Raw genomic sequence first — 11,094 nt, forward strand, 5'->3', positions numbered from 1 at the left:
AGTATTCGGGTTTATCGACGACGTAATAGTGGTCGGTAAAACATTACGCGAACATAATGAAAGATTGGAAAAAGTCTTGGCTCGATTTAGAGCTGCAAATTTGAGCATACAGCCCGATAAGTGCGAATTTCTGCGTCATGAAGTAAATTATCTTGGACATGTGGTGGGCAAAGATGGAGTAAGGCCCGACCCACAAAAGATAGCAGCCGTTAAAAACTTTCCCAAACCGCGAAACTTGAAAAATGTTCGCCAGTTTCTCGGTTTAGCGGGATATTATCGCCGCTTCATACCCGAATTTTCGAAAATTGCTAGTCCGTTATCTAACCTTCTCAAAAAGGATTCTACCTTCGTGTGGAACGAAGTAACACAACAAGCATTCGAGACTCTCCGAGATTTGCTGTGCAAGAAACCAATTTTACAATACCCGGATTTTGAGCGTGAATTTTTGCTCACCACCGACGCCTCTAACCACGCCGTAGGCGGAGTATTAAGTCAGGGTATAATAGGCCAAGACCTTCCTGTTGCTTACGCTTCACGAGTATTAAATGCGGCCGAAAAGAACTATTCGACCATTGAGAAAGAACTACTCGCAATTACATACTGCATTCATCATTTTAGGCCTTATTTATACGGGCACAAGTTTACGCTCATTACCGATCATCAACCGTTGGTGTGGCTGCACCGAGTCAAAGACCCTACATCTCGCCTTATGCGATGGCGTTTAAAACTCGAAGAATACGACTATAAAATCGTGTATAAAGCAGGTATCAATAATAAAAACGCGGATGCATTATCCCGAAACCCTCCTGCAGATATTTCCTTCGCATCCCTTCTTCCCATTTTCAAAAAACAACGCATCGAATCAGGAAAAGCTCATGCCTCCTTGGGGAACGAAAGTGACACTGACTTTGATGATGATCGACCGCGAAAGCAATATGCTATTTCGAATGATTCTGAAGAGACAGTATCCACCCCATCGACTCCGACGCAACTATCCCTACCAACACCCCTGATTCCATCCAATACAGTCGAACCTGCATCTACGAGTAGATATAACCTGCGACCGAAGAGCACGATCGCTATTGCCGAACCACCTGATGGACCACGAGAAGATGATGAGGAAGAAGAGGAAGAGGAGCCTCAAGGAGATCACGACGAGAATACTGCTACGGATGAAGAACGCGTTTCCAATTGGAACGAAAATTCATTGGAAGAATCACAAGTTGTAATTGCACATGGAATACGGTGTCATATGAGAGAAAGCGACATGTTACTCGACCGGGACGATAACATTGTTATTATGGTTTCCGTAAATAAACGTCCGTTTGATGATGGTGCTTTTGAGTTAGAAAATGCTGGAAAAATGCCGCCGCTTAACGATCTCATGCTCGGAAGAGCCAGAGTCTATCCGTCAACATTCCCTGAACGACATATTATTGTATTACCAACGAAGGAAAGACCTAGCGTACGTCTAGATAAGAATATATTAAATGAATGCTTTGCCTCTCTATTGGGTGTAGTTGCGGAATTGGACCTACCTACCGTAAGTTTACGGAAAACCGAACTTTTAGATTCGCTCCCATGGGGTTCCGTTCGCCTTTCTTTGCAGCTTGCCATGGCAGAACGAGCCATTAATATCACCATATGCCATGGACGGACATTTATTCTTCCTGCAAACTATCGAATACCGATCATCCAGGAACATCACGAATCTGCGAGTGGCGGACACAAAGGAGTCACAAAAACATACCGTCGGATTAAACAACGCCAACGCTTCATCTGGAAAAACATGAAAACTGATATCCAAAACTTTATTAGAAAATGTCACGTATGTCGAACCCAGAAACTCACGAGGAGAAAAACCCGACAGCCAATGATAATTACTGATACGCCCGGACGTGCGTTCGACAAAGTTGCTCTCGATCTTCTTGGACCATTTCGAAGATCTGCTCAAGGCAATGCGTATGTGCTGACAATGCAGGATCTTCTCACGAAATACTCGGTATACGCCCCGTTGCAGGATGTCAGAGCCGAAACAGTAGCAAACGCCTTCATACACTTTTTTATATGTCGATTTGGATGTCCTAGGGCTATATTAACTGACCAAGGTACCGTCTTTACTGGATTAATCATGAAAAATATCGCAATCAAATTTCGCATTAGGCATTTTCGCACCACAGCATATCATCCGCAAACCAATGGATCACTGGAAAGATCACATCTCGTACTCGTTGAATATTTGAAATGTTTCCTTAGTAAAGAAAAGAAGAGCAATGGGACGATCTCATAGACCGCGCAAGTTTCTCATATAACACATCTGTTCACGAAGGAACTGGCTACACTCCTCATGAGTTAGTATTTGGTCAAGTCGCTCGGATTCCGTCCAAATTCAATCGAGAAGATGACCTCTCCACATATTACTCCCACCTTACAAATCTGTTTAAAGAAATTCAAGATCTACAGGAGTCAGCCAGGAGTAATCTAATTAGGGCAAAGCAGCGATCCAAGGAGTACTACGACCTCCGCGCTCACCCAGAAACATTTCATGAAAACGATCTCGTAATGTTGATTAACAATAGAAAATTAGATAAACTTAGCCCGCAATATAACGGACCTTATCGCGTTTTAGAAGTGCTTGATCATGGAAACGTCAAAATTAAGATAGGAAATTCCTCGAAAATAATCCATTGTAATCAACTCAAAAGAGCCTACCATAGCGAGCCAGGATGAACTTTTTGTTGCAGATGATTTACGGTATCTACTTAATTACTCTACTGGTGCGTATCGGGAACGCATTAATGGGCTATGACTGTGATACACCCAGCGCTAATAGCACCACCGTCTCTCTTGTTGATACGGACGAATGCCAATTACCTGACGAGAGTCCTACCTCTCACAGTGTGCAAATAGAATTGGCACAGAAGTCCAGACTCGCTACGGTGGACGTGTTGAGCTGCCGAATCGAAATAGAAATAGTAATAAGTTACGATCAGGAAGAGGGCTTCAATGCTGGAATTTCCTCCGAGAATCGGCGACATTTCGCACCTACCAATTTACCTATGTGCATACAGATGCACTCTCGGGGGAGGTTTCACATGAGAAACACTACTTTCGATAATATACTCCTAGATGTCACGAATACTTATTTGATTCCAGAGTTTGGAAATAATAAATTAATTAAAACCGCTGTTCCGCTACAGGTTAATCTGCGCGGTAACGCCACTATTAAAACGTATGTTCACATAGTAATTAAGCGACATATGGTTAAATTAAATTTAGAAAATAATAAGTTAAGGTTACCCGTGGGAACTGAATGTACCTACACCGATCTCGAGTGTGAAGACGAAGACGGTTATCAAAATTTCTGGTCTCCGTCATTTCACGACGGGTGCACTGCCTTGCCGCAGACTGTTATATATAGAGGTAACGCCCAAAGAATACAATTAGCCAACAATCAAATTGCTTATTCAGTGACATATAATAAGTCCAAGATATTACTCTTCGTCCGCACACGCCACGACGCGTGTAATATTACTGTATTTCAAACCGAACACCCTCGGATTGTCATAAAGGAGATCGATGCAGGACATTTAAAAGGTTCACAAAACCAGAATAAGTTGCGTTCTTTTATTGTACCTACACTTCCTCGTTACATTGTTGTTGTCAATGATTCTAGTATCAATGTTGTAAATCAATATGTTAAAATTGCTCGCGATAGATGCCTCAAGGAACAATTAAAATTGCTTGCGTACCAGCATGTTATTGGCCTACCAGGACCCACACATGTTCGCATATTCTATTATGGACAGCCCGGGTTACTCGGCTTATGTACGAGGAGAAGCTGCTCTGGTGTTTAGATGCACCCCTGTACCCGTGCAACAGCGTCCCACTGGAGACTGCTTCAAGGAACTTCCGATCTTAGTAAATGGGAAGCCTGCCTACTTATTACCCAGAACTCGCATCATTACTACAAAGGGGACTGAAATTGGTTGCGACCCACTCCAGACTGCAATGTATCAGATCAAGAGCCAATGGTACACCCTTACACCGAAGCCAGAAAACGTAACAACGCCGCCTGAGGTGGTCAGCCCATGGACGCTTCCCTGGGGCCGCCCTAGACCTACCGGGCCACCGCAAATAACCACCGCTGGACACACAACTAAAGAGGAAGCCAGGATCGAACCGGGAGACCGTTCACAGCAAACCTCTACACAGCCAGAAATTAAAATTACTGTCCGCTTATCGATAATCGGACTGTTACTAATGGGTTTAATCTTAACCCTTAGGCTACGTACGAAGGAGAGAACAAGAGTGAGGGTGATTCCTGGCCAATCTTGGTACACAACATTTAGAAACGAGGCAACCGTAACACGTGCTATACAAGTACCTACCAGCGATCGAGGCGAGTCATTTTACCGAAGGCCTGTAGCCAGCGGGCAAGACACACCTACCAACATCCCCGTCGAATTGGCCAACGTTACTAAGACACTTCAACACCTAGAGCAACGTATCAATAAGTGTCTCTCCCTGACGCAAGACCCTGGCTCGATCAACTCGCAGTCACAGCGTTAAAAACCGCTGTTCCTCCACTTAACGAGGGGGGTGTAACAAACCGCGAAAAATCTCAAGGCCGCATGTAAACGACACGACATACATATTGCTTGCAACACTGATATTGCTGTAAAATTACGCTTAGAGTAGGTTGCACGTATAGATACTGTATTTTGCGTAGAAATAGGAATTAGTAGATGCACGAATAATAATATTAATATTGTCACCGTTCAATGTTACACATGAATAAATGTATATATAATTTACGACTCATGACAGTATTGATATTATTATAATTCGTAGGTTTAAGTAAATCGCCTGTTAATAATAGTGTTAAGTATTATCAGTATTGTTCTTAAAATTTATTACAGATTATTTAAAGCAACAGTGTAAAATATAACCGCAACAATATAAAGGAACGTGGAAATAATATTCGCATAATTAGATAAATTCGTCATCGATCAATCGATTCGTAGTCTGGACCGACGCGCGACGCTCGCGATCAATAACACGGTGTACAGAGAGTTTCACGTGATATATTCTCGTAGTCGCGTGATTACAATATCCCCTTTCCCCCGAACGCCACCGACCGGGTAGTATAAATACGGGCCCTGCGAGACGGGCCAGGCAGATTCCCTCAGATTCTCTCAGTTGCATTTCGAGTTCGAGAGCACCGCGAGTCGAGAAGGGACTTAGTCGCGAGACCGTTATCGTCCGAAGGGACTTAGCCGCGAGAGCCTTGCGAGCTCGAGGGACATAGCCGCGAGAGTGTACAGATCGTGGTGCCTTCTCACGCGTCGTGCTGCCGGATACTCTGTAATAAACGAAACGCCATCAGCATTAATAAATACTCATTCTACCAGACATAAAGATTTATCCTTCTTTTATCTTACACTGATTTCTACCGGATACCCGTTGATGCGCGCCTCCCTCAGGGCGTTCTCAACCGATCCTTCCGTCAATGCGCGCCTCTCTCAGGGCGTTCGTGACAGCTCCTTAAACAGATGCGCGCCTCTCTCAGGGCGTTCTCTAAATTCCTCTGTTCCTTCTTTGTTCCTATAACATATATTAATCTAAATCAGCGAAAATATATATATATATTAATTACGACTGCCTGCACGTTACCGTAAGGGTCCTTACACACACGCGTACTCGCAAGAACACACGCACACACACACGCTTGCATGCGATTGATGGAGAAAGGAAGTTGAACCAGTCACTATATACTTATATAACGTACTCGGAGGTCAGCAAGTTACCAAGGTAGGTACATTTTTTCATCAATGGTGTGATCCAGACGATCGGGACGTGCTCATCAACTGAAAAGGCTACAACGAGCCTATTATTCCGGCGGCGATTTGGATCCGCGCGTGCTAAACACCGTTCCGCCACCGACAGTAAAAACTGATCCTCGCGTAGAATCACCGGTCGTTGCAAATCGGGAGCAATCAAGTGCCATGGTCCAAGACCCACAGTTACCTAAGATAACGAAAATCGAGACGTTAACGCAAAAAATCCGCCTGATACTTAGAGAAGTCCGTACCAACCCAGTCAAAAATTAAAGAAGAAATGTATATATATATATAGTAGACTTACCGTCTCTCCTCGTTCATGTGAGGCACTCACACAATATCGCGAAGGTTTCAATTCACTCTTCCTCACTGATTAACCCACCCCGACGTCCGAACGATCGTCCGGACGTAACACATCCTTCTGGAAATTTACCTGTCCTAAGCGAATCATTTATTACCCCTACAAACTCATCTTTTATCACAGGTTGCATTATTTTCAGTATATCATTATTTATTCCTTCCTCTGTTCCGTTCTTTCGTGGTAGTTCCCTAACAATTTGTTCCAGATCACTTGCACTAATTGGCTCAAAATTTTCCATAATTCCCTTATTCTCGATTACATAAATAGGTCTTCTACCTGTGCCTTCTATCCCCTTATTACTAATAGATTGCACAATGTTGCTAATACTTTTTACATAATATATATTAAATTATCAGCTATATTGCATTCTTCTATGTCTTCTAATATTTCGAAATCTACATTATCGATGTTCTCTGAACCCCTTTGCTCACCTTTAATTAATTCTTTCAGTTTTCCACATTTTTGTAGAATCACTCCTATTATTATCTATCATATTCTCATAATATTCTTTCTTTTTTGCCCTAATAAGTTTAACTACTGCATTTCTTTCATTCTTGAAAAATCCCCAGTCCTGTTCTTTGCCTGAGCTTATTGCTCTACTGTGAGCCTCATCCCTTCTATCTGTTGCCATTCTAATTTCATCTGAATACCACATTTTCCCTTCCCATATTTTCGGAATCTTAAACTTTTTCTTAGGTGCTACAATATCCATTACACTTACTATACTATTAACAAATCTCTCCGCCCTTATACTTATATCTAGCCCTTGACCTTGCTCAGTTCTTTCTTCCATTATTCTAAGAAATTCATCTACATTAAATTTACTATAGTCCCTGCCTCTGAATTCTTTATATTTATTTCTCTTTTTATTCATATTAGATTCTACTTTTAGCCATGCATGGTCCGTTATTTTCGGTTTCTCATTCACTTGTACCTTTATTTCTTTATTCGAAAAAATTAAATCTATCATTGTACGACTATCTTTTGTAACTCTCGTTGGACAATCAACGTATTGCCTCATCCCTAGGTTTTGCATTACCGTTAATAATTTCTTTGTGTAAAATGAATCTACCATTATATCTATATTAAAGTCCCCTATCACTATACAGTCATACTTTATTATTAGATCTTCAACCGTATCTTCCAAAAATCTCACAAAATCGCCATTTGACGCACTCGGCGAATGATACACTACTGCTATCATACCTTTATATAAATTCTCTCTTATTTCTATCACCACGCACCAACAATTTGACACTATCTTTTTCTTATCAACTATTTTAAATTTAATATCATCTCTAACATATATATATATATATATATATATATATATATATATATAACAGTACTCCTCCTGTGTTTCTATTTTCAGCATCACATCTAACTATACTATACCCCGGTACATTGACCTCACTATCCTCAATTTCTACAGTCAATCTAGTCTCCGATAACGCTAGAATCGCAGGATTCACCCTCTTCATAATCTGATGTTGAATTTCATCCTTATGCGCCAAGAAGCTTTGCGCATTTGTATACCAGAGTAATTCCGCTTCTCCCTGTAGTTGCTATTTTGCATCTTCCCAGCCGGCTCTTTTTTTCTCTTCCTCCAATACTTTCTTAAATGTCGGACATTCCGAATCCAGCGCCTCGTGTTCAACATTTATCTTCAAGTTGTACGTCTGATTCTTATAGGTACAGTTTACACATCTTTTCTTCGCCGTCGTACATTCATTCGCCTTATGATTTCTTGCACATTTATAGCATGTTTCCTGTCTCGTGCAATTCTTGGCAATATGGTAATAACCCCAGCATTTAAAACATCTTCTAACACTAATATAATTAAATATAGGACACTTTCGCCATCCTAAATTTATTTTTCCTTTGTTTATTAGTGAATTATGAGTGCTTTCATCTACTTCAATTATTACGGATCTTTGCTCAGTATCCTTATTTTTTCTTCTTAATATTTTTTTTACTAGGTGCATACAGGATTCTTCGCCAATTCTATTCTGCTTCTTGATTGTATCTATCAACTGATAGATACAATGATAAACTTATCATCCTCCATTTTCATTTCTTCTTAGAGAGAGAGAGCGAGAGCGAGAGCGAGAGAGCGAGAGAGCGGGAGCGAGAGCGAGAGCGAGAGCGAGAGCGAGAGCGAGAGCGAGAGCGAGAGCGAGAGCGAGAGCGAGAGCGAGAGCGAGAGAGAGAGAGATGATATGATATGATTTATTATGCCGAAGCAAGGCTAAAGGGCAAAAATAAGATACAGTGCTGCAGTACAAAAGAAAATATATGCGTGCTCTCCCTCGCATATGAGACAGGCAAGGATGAAGTAGCGAAGAGCTGGATACTGAAGTGTCCAATAACCTATAGTACAACTAAGAATTAACGCAACTTAACTAGTAGTATATACAATGTAACTAACAACTAACGCAACTTAACTAGTTATATATACAGTATAATTATCTAGTCAAGAAACAACAACAATAAACAAGAAGTACAGAAGAAAACAGAAGACATAAGTAAGAATGTTACCCTGTTTCTCGAGCAAGCAAAAATGCTTTGAGAAGATTCTTAAAGGTAAGGAATGAGGAAGTAGAGGTGATATTAACAGGAGTGCCAGAAATAAATAGAAGAAAAATGAAAAAAGTTTTAGTAGGTGGTTGTTCTATGAGAGGAAATATAAAATGTATGAGGCGCAAAAGGCAGGCAGTCAGATCTCCTCAACAGCAGATCAGGCAACGTGAAATTTTCCCGCAAGTAAGAAGGAGAGCACATGTGAAGTATGCGAAACATTTGACAACCAAGAAAATATAATCTTCTATTTTCTGATAGCCATCTTAATTGGCATCTATACGGAGTAATATGTTCATCTCTCTTAAGATCAAAGATAAAGCAGATGCAACAATTGACAAGTCTCTGTAATAAAGTATTTAACTCACCACTTAAACCATGATAGACTAAGCAGCAGTAATCGATTTGTGGCATAATTAGAGCTAATACCAGCCTTATCCTTAACCTCGTAGAAAGAGAATTTTGATTAAACTTAAGTTTATGCAAAGAATAATGAACTTTTTGAGAGATGTGTAAAATGTGTTTCCTCCAAGACAAGTTAGACGTAAAAATTACACCCAAATACCTGGCTTTATTAACAAAGGGTAAAGGTGTTTGGTTTACAATAATTAGTGGTAAGCAATGGAAGTCAATATTATTGACATAGGAATGACTACCAAAAATTAATACCTTTGATTTCGCAGGATTAAGTCTAACAAGGGGACCTTCAGGCTAACGGATTTTTGTTTTTTTTTTTCGTACTTACTGTACTTGAGAGTTATCATTCGGACATCAATTTCCCAAAATATTAAGGCGCGTTTTTCAGAAAAACTCGAGAAAATCGACTTTGAAGAATTCCGGCGTGCTATGTACACAGAATTTTAATTTTAATGTAAAATTTATCAAATCCATGTTAATTAATATTTAATCGTTTTCAATTTCGTTTTCAATAAAAAATTTACACCTTCTTATTTTGAATATTGGTACAAAAATGAAAAACGTCAGGTAGGAAATAAAATGGTTTTATATTTTTGAAAATTACGAGAAAATACAGCGCAAAAATGATATTAATAAAAATATTGTTTAATTTTTAAAAATAAATTATATGATATGAAATATATAGTTTAAAATATATTGTATACAGTCGTTTTACACGTCAATATTGCACAAACCAGGATGATATTCATCGTAAAAGCAAGGGAAACAGTAAGTTTCACGGCATCTAGCACACCGTACGAACGCAGATATTTTACAGGCATTTTAATTAATTCTCGAGAAAATTGCATTAAAATTCAATCTATTGTACATCACCTGCTGTTCTCTCCAATCTTTAAGAACATGATTTGATACGCGTGGCGATTCGCTTCAAACCTTTGTGATGACAGAGACATTTTTATGAACGTCAATGAAGTATGTTTTCTAATAAACATTTAAAAAAAAACCTTGCGCCTGTAAGACTATTCAAATTTGCATAGTCAAAAATAGCATTCGCATCTCTAAAATTCATTTCAAAACCATGGAGAATGTCAGCACGAGAACATTGGAGATATATTTGTATATTATCAGCAAAGAGCATATGATACACAAACGACAGAAAACCACCTATATCGTTAATATACAGTGCAAACAGAAGAGGACCAAGTACAGAACCTTGAGGGACGCCGGACGATGTGAACAGCCAGTTTGAGAGATTACCTTCATCATTAATTACAACTTGAGAACTGCCAGTGAGATAAGAGAATATCCACACAAGGACCTCGTCAGAGAATACTAATTCTTTTAACTTCATAAGTAAACGAAGATGTGGAACAGTATCAAAGGCTTTACTGAAGTCGATGAGAATCATAATTGTGATAAGCCTGTCATCAATTCCCTTTTTATGTCATCACAGACGCGTAAAAGTGCAGATTGCGTGTTGTAACCTGAACGATACGCAGACTGTCTAGGATTCAAAAGATTATGTTTGTTTAAATAGTCAGTGATCTGTGAGACCATTTGATCACCATGGACCGACGATCGATTACCGTAGTCGTCGTTGCTCGCTCGCTCGCGCCACCAGACGGGGATTCAACGACTTTGCCGTACTACAGAGCGATCAGTAGTTTTCGAACGTTCCAAGAGCGACGAGCGGCGTGTGAACAATCAATTTCGACCTCAAGAAGTGTTTTTGTCGGGGGGTCGGGGGTTATAAAGTGGGACGCGCGGAGGAATGCCGTAAGCGGTGGGCGAGAGGATGGCGTCGGCAGACGGGGGTTGCCAACGGTGGCGCTTCTTCGGTGTTGTATCTTATAGCGTTTTTCACTGGATAGCACTGAGTGCGCACCGAAAACTCGT

General features: G+C 40.3%; 1 long non-coding RNA gene across 2 annotated transcripts; it reads right to left on the reverse strand.

Annotated features, from left to right (window-relative positions):
* Positions 1–4,582: 4,582 nt before the first annotated feature.
* LOC143901583 (uncharacterized) lies at positions 4,583–9,813 on the reverse strand. 2 transcript variants are annotated; one of them, XR_013258132.1, is made up of 3 exons: positions 5,823–9,813; positions 5,445–5,607; positions 4,583–5,365 (listed from the first exon to the last, which is right to left on the reverse strand). It is a non-coding gene; the product is annotated as an uncharacterized LOC143901583 (long non-coding RNA). The 2 variants fall into 2 exon arrangements; XR_013258131.1 differs by having other exon boundaries at positions 5,792–9,813.
* Positions 9,814–11,094: the final 1,281 nt, after the last annotated feature.

This window comes from Temnothorax americanus, unplaced genomic scaffold, assembly GCF_048541705.1.
Source record: "Temnothorax americanus isolate GAGA-0224 unplaced genomic scaffold, ASM4854170v1 Scaffold35, whole genome shotgun sequence".
In the NCBI taxonomy this organism is placed as follows: domain Eukaryota; kingdom Metazoa; phylum Arthropoda; class Insecta; order Hymenoptera; family Formicidae; genus Temnothorax; species Temnothorax americanus.